Source organism: Phalangium opilio, unplaced genomic scaffold (genome assembly GCF_054372755.1).
Source record: "Phalangium opilio isolate 3A_F unplaced genomic scaffold, DU_Popi_V2 ptg000100l_1, whole genome shotgun sequence".
NCBI lineage: Eukaryota > Metazoa > Arthropoda > Arachnida > Opiliones > Phalangiidae > Phalangium > Phalangium opilio.
The window spans coordinates 1,306,363-1,320,027 of record NW_028324203.1 but is presented as its reverse complement, the minus strand read 5'-3'; the positions used below and the strand labels follow the sequence as shown (position 1 = coordinate 1,320,027).

At 34.7% G+C, this 13,665-nt stretch overlaps 2 long non-coding RNA genes across 2 annotated transcripts; both read left to right on the top strand.

Annotated features, from left to right (window-relative positions):
• Positions 1-702: 702 nt before the first annotated feature.
• Positions 703-1,864, top strand: LOC149632416 (uncharacterized). The gene is made up of 2 exons (XR_016373851.1): positions 703-958; positions 1,547-1,864. It is a non-coding gene; the product is annotated as an uncharacterized LOC149632416 (long non-coding RNA).
• Positions 1,865-12,725: 10,861 nt separating this feature from the next.
• On the top strand, positions 12,726-13,329 carry LOC149632415 (uncharacterized). Its single transcript, XR_016373864.1, has 3 exons — positions 12,726-12,842; positions 12,977-13,138; positions 13,202-13,329. It is a non-coding gene; the product is annotated as an uncharacterized LOC149632415 (long non-coding RNA).
• The last annotated feature ends 336 nt before the right edge of the window (positions 13,330-13,665 follow it).

Here is a 13,665-nt window from a genome sequence, read left to right as displayed (position 1 = left end):
CATTTATTCTATTAGTTGACTCTCACAACTTTCCTGAAGCACCGAAATATCGGTATGTTATCGATTGGGCGTGTTATCAAAACAGCATTGTCCAAAACGGCTTTTTCATAAACGCGTTTGCCATTATAGCCATTTCTCGTTTCAGCGCATTTTGATTACAGCGTTTACATCTTGAGCGTTGTTTCGTATTGTTGAAGGTATAAGTATTAGAGCTCGGCATTATCTATCCATCATCCACGTTATTTTATCCATAATCCATAATTATCAACAGAAGTTGTATATTAAATCGAATTATGTCTACAACATTTACCTATAAATAATCGATTATTCACTAATTTACGGATAACGGATGGATAATGCCGAGCTCTAATTAGTATTGATTTCAGCTTTAGGTTTGAATTTTAATGGTTGTCAAACAAACAATTTCGTGGTCTAGTTTGTTAATGCGTTTTAATGTTTGGTTGGGATGGATTATTTGAACTCCTATTAATTAGCTGCCACCTTTTCCAAAATATTCTCCTATTAGCTGCCACCTTTTCCAAAATATCCTCCTAATAGTTAGCTGCCACCTTTTCCAAAATATCCTCCTAATAGTTAGCTGCCACCTTTTCCAAAATATTTTCCTATTAATTAGCTGCCACCTTTTCGAAAATATACTCATATTAATTTGCTGCCACCTTTTCCAGAATATATTTCGCGAACCAGTCCATAACCTGAGGATCACAAACGGTTATGAAACGCTGTAGCGCTAAACCGCTGGTTGGGAAAATAGCGCTATATTGAGAAACGCGGAAATAGCAGCCGCTGTTTTGGGAAATAGCACTGTATTGAGAAACGCGGAAACAGAAACTGCGGTTTTGCTTCAACGCGGTTTTGCAAACCGCTGTTTTGGGCATTGCTTTATTCCAAAACGCTCTTTTGAAAACCGGTCAACTACCCGTGAACCCGAAATATCAAGGTAATTACGTGAGAAATGTATGTCAGTTTTTACCCTAAATCAGAAAATGATGAATCGTTGGTTACGTTAATTTCAAAAATATATTGATGATTTCCAAACCGAGAATTCTTGAGATTACGCTCAAGCTCTGAGTATAGTTGCTAAACAAAGATTTTACTCGGGGGAAAGAGATACAAGAAATCCGAGCCGTGCTAATTAGTTAGTTAGCTATATAAAAATCTAATTAATTGGCATTTTTCACTAATTGAAAATGGTAATTGAATTTTAATTAATTTACAGCTAATTGGGAAATAATTATAATAACTAAGTGTGCATCGGAAAGGCATTTATCTATTTTAAAATTAATTAGATTTAGTTTTGGCTTATTAGCCAATTGGATTTTCAATTAATCTCTTTCGCCGATTTGTAGTAAAAAATCGAGTTTCATCTAAACGGAAGAGAATGCGTCCCACTACCAGTAGTGAGGGGGGAACAAAATTGTTAACCCACCCACTGTTTCCTCTCTCTCCGTTTCACAGTGAAAACTGACTCTTTCGTAAATCGTAACTCCCGTATTTCGATCATGATTTTTCCCTCTTGAATTAATAGCAGTGCGCATGGATTTAAAACTCCGGAGTCCGTTTTAGGAACAGTGGCAAGAAAAATGATGAAATGAAACTAAATTTAGCATGATGGAAGTTTCGAGGCTTTTCTCATTTCTCGAGAATAATACATGTTAGGCTTTCATACCCCTTTATCGAAAACAATAAATGCATAACCAAAGGCGGAGTAGGAAGTCCATGGGCACTTTCATGGTGTTATTTTTTACTTACGGTTAATTTTTTGACCTTAATTATACAGGTAATTAATTAGAAATTTGTAATTGAAATTAATTAATTTAAAAATAAATGACTAATTTCTTATTGAATTGAATTAGTTTATATGTCAAATTACTAATTGGCTAATTAATTAGTTTAAAACATTTTTCTAACTGCTAATTGTAATTATTTAGTTGCCAGCTTAATAGCATAGCTAGGCAAGAAATTAACATATTAGAAGTATTCGGATTTTTTTGTGATTTTGAAAGATGCAAACAGTTTTCACAAGAGCGATTGCGCTGAAATTTGTCCGAGGGGCTTCTAACTCGTGAATTCGGTGTACATCACTGGCTGAATTCCATGTGAATTCCAAAAACAAACTTCTGAATTCCACGAAATATTCCATGTATTCAAGTGAATTCCAACGAATCAAGAATTCCTCTTTGAATTCAAGTGAATTCCCAAAAAATTTCATGAATTCAAGCGAAATTCCTGATCAAACTTTATGAATTCAAAAAAATCTTTGGCAAATTTACTGAATTCTCCGAAATAATTCTGTGAATTCTTATGAATTCCAGCGTATTCCCAACAGTGTCAAGGAATTCAATTGTATTCGCGACAATTAGCATGAATTCATTTGAATTCAGAAAAATGAGCTCGAATTCTTTAATAATGCTCACGAATTCACTCGATTCCGCAATGAATTCTTTGGTATTCATTATTTTTTTTCGTGTATTCATCTTTTCGATGAGATATTTTTTTTTGAACGATAGAGTTTAAATACCACTGGGCCCAGTTCAAATCATTAAAAGTATTGTTCCGTGTTTTTGATTAGACAATAGCTCACTCGACCACGCACTCGACGACGCAAGCTGCTCACGCTATAGAAGCCCGTTGAAAGATTCGATTTACAAGTATAAGCGCGACTTTTGAAAAAAATCAAAGGAACCGAAAATTAAAGCAAATTTCTAGAAAGGAGGTAGATTTTTGGTCAGATCCTTGGTCCTATTGATCCAAATGACCTGATATTTTAACGAGACGCGTGTTTCCGCGTGTTTTATTTAGTGCTGTGCGAGTACTCGATTAGACTCGAGTACTCCATAAGGTATTTTCTGAGACTCGAAGAAGTTTCGAGTATCAGATCAAGGCTCGATAAATACTCGAACCTGCTTTTGGAAGACCTAATTTTCTAATATTTGTAAACGTGCAGATGTCTCGAAAACCCTTGGGGTGATGCCCAGCCATTCGCGATTTCTTAGCCACATCGTATGATGTACATCTACGATGAGGCTCTTAGTTTGGCCTGCCCTGGCGGCATTGTAGGAGGCGTTGTAGTGTCCCACGGTAAATGCCTTTGATAGTATAAAATTTTTCGTTCGTCATTGAAGGGAGAGTGAATGTTAGAAAATTGTGGTGAGGTGATATTTTTCGTTAGTGTATTTTAAAAGGTAGGGAATTATAACAGCTAGTTTAAGAATTAGATTTATTTGTACTAGTAAAGTTAAACATTGAGAATTGTGTTTTACGTTTGCTCGATATATTTAAAGCGAGAGAGAGCATTATGGTATTGCCTTAATTTAAATTGGAGGTTTAATACTCCCTTTAAAATTCCTGTCACCCGTCGACAATAAGGGTTTCACGCTTTTTATCCCGCTTCTCTATTTCAAAATTCTAAGAAATCGAGGGGAATATTTAAAAATCAAAAGGAAGTATATACCGACGTTATATTTAGAACGGTTTTAAGGTGGTGTTTATTATTAGAAGTTACGTGTATTTTCTATAAATCGAGAAGAGTTTTAAAAGAAGGTACTAGCTTGGGACCCCAGATATTACAAGTGTAACATGAGCAAATTTATTGAAGTAGAGATTAAGGGTTATGATTTTTTGTTAGGGCATCGAGGGGCTATTTACTCAAATTTTCTGTACGCCTGTTAAGTACGGTACGATGTGGCTACTATTACGAGCCCTTAGGTCGTCTTGTTAAATGTTGTTCTTACTTGTTGGGCGCGACTTTTAATTTTTCTCGGTCTTCATTTACCAAACAGGTTAGTATTAAGGGATAGAACTAATTTTAAAAGCACTTTCTTTCAATTTAGTATTATGCCTATACCTTCTTGCTGTGTGTCTTATTGGTCATATGACACTTTCATCCAACTTTTTTCAGTTTGTTTCTTAATCATGATTTTTCTACGGTTTTTTTTTTGAAATATGTGATAAATACAATTTGAACTAAAATTGCCTTAACACAATAAAGTTTACTTGGTGGAAACACCGCTCCTGGCCCATTGGGCCGAATCCCATTGGACCGTATGTCCCATACAACCGAATCCTGTTGAACAGAATATAGCCAAAATGTGGTGTTTTTATGATCTTAAAATTTTTATGCTATTTAACGATATATTTTTAATGCCGTTTTAAAGATTTTGTCTTTTGGTTTTTTTAAACACCCTTATTCTAATGCTTAAGTCTATCAATACACTTTACAATATAAATATTGACACTGCGATGGTCAAATTACAAGTTTACTAGCAAGTCTCTATTGTAACCGAACCGAACAGAAGCTAAGCTAACCTAACCTGACCTGTAATAAAATCAATATATTAGAAAAGGACCTTGTTCCAGGGTCTTAATAAATATAACATATATTGTTCAAGGGTCTTAAAAAATATAGCATTTATTGGTAAGCATATAAATAAAACAGGTAGCAAAAACAAAAAAAATAATCCTTTCTGTTACCACTCCAGATTAAAATTTTTCAAACGGTCGCAATGTAGAAAGCTCACAAACAAGTTCTATCAGGAGCCCTTCCTCATAAAAATATGTGTTTGATATTAAACCTTACAGTAAAAGTATTCTTAAATAACTTATCAAGGGACTAGTCCACGTACACCGATGACTAGTAAAGTCTTATCATTTAATTAACCACTGCCACGAGTTAATAATATGTTAGCTGCCTAACATAATTTAGGAAGCTAACATATTATAAACTCATGCAACTGCAAAGGGCAGGGATTTCACTTTTACGTGTAATCCTTTTAGTACAGTCAAAGGTACAGCCGTGTACACACATTTCATTTCTAAAGCTTTTACCCGTAATTGGTATACAGGGACTCGTAACGTGACTAGTCCATCGCTAAATTATTTACAGAAAATTCTCTTAAAACATTTGAATTCACTGATGAATTCCGTGAATTCGCTTCAAAATCAACAAATTCACTGATGAATTCCGTGAATTCGCTTCATAATTTACGAAATCGAAGATGAATTCAGTGAGATCTCTTTTTAATTTAGTGAATTCATCTAAAGCATTGATGAATTCAGTAAATTCCCTGAATTCACTTAAACATTTTCGAATTCATACTCGAATTCCGTGAATTCACTAAAAAATCTATAAATTCGGATGAGAATTCATTTTTACTTGCGTGATGTCATCTAAAACATTGAAAAATTTCTTGAATTCTTTGAATTCTTTCTAAGAATTCTGTATTCAGTAGAGAATCATGAATTCACAGGGTTGAAAATGAAGGAATTCATGAATCTGAAATCAGGTGTACATCTTCTAGAGAGAGATAGCAGCCCCTCGTTTCTTTATAACGTTGTTTTCATTCCTAAATTTATCGATATTTCAAAATAAAAAATGGCTTGAAAAGAAAATAATTTTAACCACTTAATATTTTGCTTTAAAATTGACCAACTTCCTTTAATGAACCTCCCTTGTAATTTGAACAATATTTAAATTACACTCTCTAATGCGATTGAAACAATGTGTTTCTAACCTTTTTGTCTATTCATTTAGAACTGTACTTCTAGACTTTCCAGAGTTAAAATATAATAGAAAACAAAGGTAGGATCCTCAATTATTCATAATAGATAAATCGCGCCAGCATTTATTACAATCCTTTTAAATCCTTCGACTCATACCGTTCGAAGCTCTCTGTTTGAACTTTCCATCTCTAGGCACTGAGTGGCGATTGAGTCTCGAGTAATTAATTATGGCTTTTAAAACTATTTAAACGATTGAATTTGCCTAATTTATTATGAATACGAATTATTACTTACTAGTATTTTCAATCCACCATGAGCTCATAAGGTATGTTCCATAAGTTTGTCACCGGTAACTGAGAGTTTGTCTTGAAGTGACGCTGGCAAAACGTCATAGATTCTGTAAAAGGCTTAACAAAGACTAAATAGGAAGATGGACTGAAAAACCGAGTGCACTCAATTCTCCCGTCGTTCGCGATAGCTCTAAGTAAGTCTCTAGCATAAGTTTCATACTTATGGAACATATCTTCTTAACTTATGATCCACCTTATTCCCTTTCGCCAGAACATAGTCTTATCTCGGGATTCGTGGAGGAGAGGAACGGGAAGAAATTCATCTGACGGCTGCTACTGTAGCATACGACAGACGAATTTCTTGATTTTCTTCCCTTTAATCCTCTCTACGAATCCCGACATAGCTCCAACTTCCGACGATAGGGAATAAGGTGGATTAGCTGGCATCCTTATGGTTTTCTCATTTGAGAATGATTCGCGATCATAAAGTAATAAATCTAACCTTGATATCTCTCAAATGTCTGCGGTAATTCAAATTAAGCTTGGAACCAGTTTTCATTTAAACGACCCTTTATTTAATCAGGATTATGTCAAATTTGTGTAATTAGTCCAAAATTAACATATTGCGAGGGAATTCCAAAATACGTGCGAACAGACTAGAAGCCTTCCAAAAGATATATTAAACCCATAATTCTTCCAATTAGTTGCAACAATTAATTCTTCTTTTCAACAGAGAGACACTTTGCTTGTACGCGACTCTAAAATCATATAACACAAGCCTGCAGTGTACCACGTGACCACGTCCACGTGTTTAATTATTCGTAAACCTTCGGTTGAGAAACCCAAAACGTACCAAAGAGAACCGAAGAGGAAATTTGCTTGTCCACTTTTAAAAATAAATTAAGCCCAAGTCCCAAAGGCCCCACGTCAAGTGATGCTATCTGTCTCTGTTATCGGAACTATTTTATCCCTTTCATGAATTATCATTATGTATAAATCCGCCTACAATTCATCACGTAGATTTTCTCGTCAGAAGTAAATGAACTTAAAGCTACGACTCTATGTTAAATTTTATTTTCAACAAGCCGTTAATATAATTTTAAACATATTTATTCTTATCAAACACAATTAGACACTCTCCCAGATAACAATAAAAACATTTCAACCATAAGACTTCTGGAAATTAGAGCCGAAATTCAAAAATAAAGTTTTCGCGCCACGGTAATCTACTTCTGTCTCCTTTTTTACCAGTCTTTGAACACCCCTCCTACCCCAAACCCAATTTCCATCTGTTTCCTTCATGTACATGTAAAGAACCTACAGTAGTTGGCAGAACAAAAATGAAAGTCCATAATTCTCCCCTACATTCTCTGCACTGTCATAATGGATGACAACCAGACAAGACTCTCTCCTCTCGTTTTGTTGGGAAATCATAAACGCGTGAGAAAAATTGTTTTCCCGCTATAGGATAGTCGACTCCGAGGGGTCGGTCATTCACGAAATCCAACTTAAGAAATCCGAAAACAATAACAAAATCACAAATCCGGCAACAATTCAAACTTATTTCGCTGATTTCGAAATCTCACAAGAAAACCGAAATCAGTAACGAAATAACGAAATCACAAAATCAGTATCGAAATAACGAAATAACAAAATCGGTAACGAAATAACAGAATGAAAAAATTAGTAAATAAATCACAAAATCAGTAAAGAATTCGCGAAGTCCATTACAAAATTCACGAAATCCAAGAAAAAGTCTCAGAATCCATGGAAATCACAGGAAATATCTCAAAATCCGTGGAAATCACGGGGAAAATCTAGCAAAATCCGTGGGATTTTATCGAATCTTGAAATGAATCAAAATCCGACTAAATCAAACGACACCCGAAGTAATCAAATTGTATTTCAAAATCCCGTACATTTTATCCAAAACGTCCGACCCCTCGCTCTACTCCTTATCTCCGACGGCAGCTGATGCGATATATGATATATACACTGTTCTAGCTTCGGTTGTCAGTACGTGCAATGCTAGGTCTCTATGTGAGGTAGGTTTTTGCGTACTGCCAACAGAAGAAAGCAATACTGATATTTAGGATTTTAAAACGCCATATTCTGTATAGATAGTTTTCACACATGGAGGATTCATACCATTTACACAAGGAAGACGGGCTATCTGGAAGACAAAAGCAGACGGGTTTTTGTCCGCCAGATAGCCCGGTCTGCTAGTGTAAATGGTATGAATTCTCCATGTGTGAAAACTATTTATACTGAAAAAAATATTTGTTCGTCGTTACATAGAGACCTAGTTTGGCTAGTGCTGAAAACCAATGCTGGATCAGAGTATATATCGAATAATCATAATAAGTTGCCATCGAACGGTTTAAAACTTTAATTACAAAAAACCTTCCTCGCCATTCAAATCACTACAACCACAGGAAAAATGAATCTAATCTATCAAACAACAAAATAAATCCTCCTCTCGCAAAGACTAAATAACTCATACTCTTACACAAAAAACTTATTCTGCTATCAACAAATGTTTAGCCATTAAAACAAAAAAATAAAAATATTAAGAATGGTGAAAATGGAGCTTAAAGAAAAAGTTAGGCATTGACTTAAGACGAACCTCAACTTAAACTCCATAAATTAAAGCTTAAAAATTATATCAAACCCAAGGTTTACTCGTTCAGCACACGCAAAGTGAATTTGTTTACATTAGGGTTCGGTGCCAATAGGTCGCGGGAATCTCAGAGCAGGATTGTAGCTATGTCAATATCAGGTTAATGTCAATATTCATTATGCATGACGTCACGAGTGTCGACTTCTACACCTGCCCCCATTAATTGACGCAGAAAGACCCAGAACACGGCTGTTTAAGATTCCAAGCAGATGAAATCTATGAGTTCCTCCCAATATATTTGGGGAGAATTCTTAACAAACGCTTAGATTTTGAATTTGTGTCAAACCCTATACGATTGTTTTAGGTATTTCAACAGACAAGTGGGGTCTATTAAACACAATTTATCTAATTTCATGTATATTATAATTTCATAGTTAAAATATTGATTATCAGAATGAAATTTAAGTAATCAGTCCTATTTCTAGCTTAACACTTAAGTTTTGAGCTAATTTCAGGTTTACAAGTGGGGACCTAAACCGTCTTCCTACCTTATATCTGGGGACATTTGTGTATAAATTATTAGATTTTGAATTAGTGTCAAAGCCTATATGGTTCCATCAAGTATTTCAATTTCATTTTTCACACTCGATAAATTTACAAGTGGGGACCTTCACAGTCATTTCAACTGACAAGTGGGGTCTTTCAAACACACATTTTCAAATTTCAAGTATATTATAATTTTATAGTTAAAATATTGATTATCAGAATGAAATTTAAGTAATCAGTCCTATTTCTAGCTTAACACTTTTTGAGCTAATTTCAGGTTTACAAGTGGGGACCTAAACCGTCTTCCTACCTTATATCTGGGGACATTTGTGTATAAACTATTAGATTTTGAATTAGTGTCAAAGCCTATATGGTTCCATCAAGTATTTCAATTTCATTTTTCCCACTCGATAAATTTACAAGTGGGGACCTTCACAGTCATTTCAACTGACAAGTGGGGTCTTTTAAACACACATTTTCAAATTTCATGTATATTATAATATTATAATTTTATAGTTAAAATATTGATTATCAGAATGAAATTTAAGTAATCAGTCCTATTTCTAGCTTAACACTTTTTGAGCTAATTTCAGGTTTACAAGTGGGGACCTAAACCGTCTTCCTACCTTATATCTGGGGACATTTGTGTATAAACTATTAGATTTTGAATTAGTGTCAAAGCCTATATGGTTCCATCAAGTATTTCAATTTCATTTTTCCCACTCGATAAATTTACAAGTGGGGACCTTCACAGTCATTTCAACTGACAAGTGGGGTCTTTTAAACACACATTTTCAAATTTCATGTATATTATAATTTTATAGTTAAAATATTGATTATCAGAATGAAATTTATGTAATCAGTCCTATTTCTAGCTTAACACTTGAGTTTTGAGCTAATTTCAGGTTTACAAGTGGGGACCTAAACCGTCTTCCTACCTTATATCTGGGGACATTTGTGTATAAATTTTTAGATTTTGAATTAGTGTCAAAGCCTATATGGTTACATCAAGTATTTCAATTTCAGTTTTCACACTCGATAAATTTACAAGTGGGGACCTTGGCTGTCATTTCAACTGACAAGTGGGGTCTTTTAAACACACATTTTCAAATTTCATGTATATTATAATTTTATAGTTAAAATATTGATTATCAGAATGGAATTTAAGTAATCAGTCCTATTTCTAGCTTAACACTTTTTGAGCTAATTTCAGGTTTACAAGTGGGGACCTAAACCGTCTTCCTACCTTATATCTGGGGACATTTGTGTATAAACTATTAGATTTTGAATTAGTGTCAAAGCCTATATGGTTCCATCAAGTATTTCAATTTCATTTTTCCCACTCGATAAATTTACAAGTGGGGACCTTCACTGTCATTTCAACTGACAAGTGGGGTCTTTTAAACACACATTTTCAAATTTCATGTATATTATAATTTTATAGCTAAAATATTGATTATCAGAATGAAATTTAAGTAATCAGTCCTATTTCTAGCTTAACACTTAAGTTTTGAGCTAATTTCAGGTTTACAAGTGGGGACCTAAACCGTCTTCCTACCTTATATCTGGGGACATTTGTGTATAAATGTTTAGATTTTGAATTAGTGTCAAAGCCTATATGGTTCCATCAAGTATTTCAATTTCATTTTTCACACTCGATAAATTTACAAGTGGGGACCTTCACTGTCATTTCAACTGACAAGTGGGGTCTTTTAAACACACATTTTCTAATTACATGTATATTACACTTTTGTAATTAAAATATAGATTATTATGATGAAATTTTAGAAATAGGATCTTTACGGTTCCTTCAAATATTTGAAGATATTTTTTAAACTCGAAAATTTTACAAGTGGGGACCTTCGCTGTCATTTCAACGGACAAGTGGGGTCGTTAAAATACATGTTTTCAAAATTCATTTTAATTCACTTTTTTTAATGAAAATATTGATAATTATGATGAAATTTACATTATATGTAACGTTAGTCCCATTTTAAAATGTGGGGAACTTGGCCATCTTTTTAATGTACATCTGGGGACATACAGTTTTTTAAATCGAGTTAATGTTTTAAACGAAGTTAATTTAATGACGCCTAAAGAATTAGGAAAAGTTGTTTTCGTACGTCAAGTGTAATTAAATTATGAAAAAATCACCGTTCGGTCTGTGAGATACAAGATTTTATATTGTTATCGCTGAATAATGTATATTTTGTATTTCTAAAGTAGCGACATCTATCTGTGCTTATTGTAATGAAAACCCATTTTTGTGCCCCCACATGTACGCCGAAGAGACCATATGGTCCTCATTTCGTACAACTGGGTACCCGGGTGTGTGAAAACCTCTGGCGACATCTCTCGGATATGTGTTAATTTCCATGGTCCCCACTTGTAATGTGAAAAGACCAAGTACCTTACAAGTGGGGACTTTTTTTAAAAAATTAATTTGGGCTCTAATTAGTCTAATTATATCATTTATCTAATTACTTACATGTGAGGACTTTAAAATGTCCCCACATGTAAGTCGGGTCCCCACTATGTGGGTGAAAAGATTGTCAGAATCCCCACTTGTCAATCGTATGCAGACGCACCCCCACACACACAGACAGACACACAGACACACACGATCGTTACAGAACCTCTCCGTGACATACGTCACTCGGAGAGGTAAAAACCACCCTTAGCATCTTTATTTTTTTATAAAATAAACTAATTTATGGATCTCTTTGAAATTTTAACCACATATTAAGGACCCGAATTGTAGTTCTGTGGAATTATTTCAAAACAGTTAATACAATACCAAAAACTGCATCCAAACAAATAACCCTCCTTATAAATTAAAGAGCAGTATGAAGTCTTATCTAAGAGAGCTACCGCTCTCTCAGAATAAATGGCGCGTTTAACGATTTTCGAGAAACAAACAACACTCAATTACTTTTTTTCATGAAAGGCACCGAGTACCATTACATACGCTTTTGAGGTATATTATTTTAATGCCAATTGTACGACGTTGTCCTCTATCGTTTTGTTTAGGCTACCAAACTAGAAATGTCTATAGCACAAAAGTAAGCGAAACTCGAAGTGTGGTAATACACATAATGAACCGCGTTTTCTACAAAACATTTCTTGCCGAAATTATGATTTATGGTAATTGGCATTATTGCTGTAAACCTTAGTGACTGAGTAACGGAAAATTAATGTATTCAAGTGGCGCGTGGTTCTAAAGAAGACCGAAACAAAGTCATGTCGCTTTGGCAATGAATTCTGGCAAAATTTGAAAACTACAGCGATAATTCACTTTTCAAAGAGTGCAGTTTTCATCTCCTCAAACAGATCAATAAAAATAATTAGGACAATACACTGGTCTCTTTGCGTGAGTTTATAGGCGAGCGAATAATTTGTTGCGTAGAGCGTAGAAGGAATTCAAAGATGTCGGTCGCCAGTGCTAAATATGAAAAACTGTTTCCCGATAGATACAAGTACAAGTGAGTACTTATTGAACGTAACCGAGAATATCAGTTCCTTTTAACAATATTTTCTCTTACAACAGATTTACGGAACAAGTTTATATCAAGTTTGGAATTCTTGAGGTAAACATAAAAATAAATTCAAGATACAAATGACGTTTTAATAATTCTGGTTTTATAAAACTATCTTTCCTAGGAGTTGGATTCACTTCCGCTACAAAAGAAAAAATGTTACGATGGCGTCAGATATGGGGCCATCATTCATAATTTCACGTAAATGTTTAAAATGGTTTGAAAAATAGCTGATGTTTTCAAGATAATATTTCGTTCAATAGCCCTATTTACGAACCTATCACAGGCTTGGACGTCATAGACATTCCCAAGGGTGGAGACTTAGCAACTGTAAGTTACAGTTTCAACATCCCCTTAGATCGTAGGAGGTTGATCATTTCCTTTGGAAGGCAATCATTATCTAGATCAATGCCGAAAAACATTGTGGTCATTGGTTAGTTTTCAGTTTTCTGAGGTATTTTCAGAGGTTGGACCTTATACTTGCACCAGTGGATATTTCCACTTTAAGCATGGTGAAAGGACTTGTTTCCAGTGGTTTTTACGACTTCACCGAGACGATCATATTGTCAGGGGCACCAAAATTGTCACTGTCATCTTCGCTCTCGTTTTTGTCCATGGATTTGATGGTACTTCATGTCAAGATTTGCGTACATGTAACTCCATAAACTTTTAATCGATTACATTTCCAGTCTGGTGTCGGCATTTGCTTTTTCGCCATTGTTACATCATTGTTATTGACTCACAAAATGTTGCTTGCCATCCTAACAAAGCCAAGAAGTAACTTCAATCAAGTAATCAAGCGATATCTGATAGTTTTAAGGGACGTCTTTTCCGTATTTTTCTTTGAACGTAAGTAATTTCACCTCTCAAAAATCGCAGTAATTTGGGAAAGACATTTTATCTGTCGTGTTACGCAGCGTACCCTGCTCAATTGGATCATATTTCCGAGCGTCTTGCCTACGCGTTTTGGGTAATCGGCGTCACCTTTATTGGGTTCCTCGTGAGTTGTTTCCTCAAGTCCGAGTTCTTCAGTGAGAAATATTTATTCATCGAAACGATCGAAGATCTTCAACACATGCAGAGTCACGCCAATGTTCAACCACTTATAATGAAAGACGGATTGGTTCACAACATTCTAAGCAATAGAGTAAGC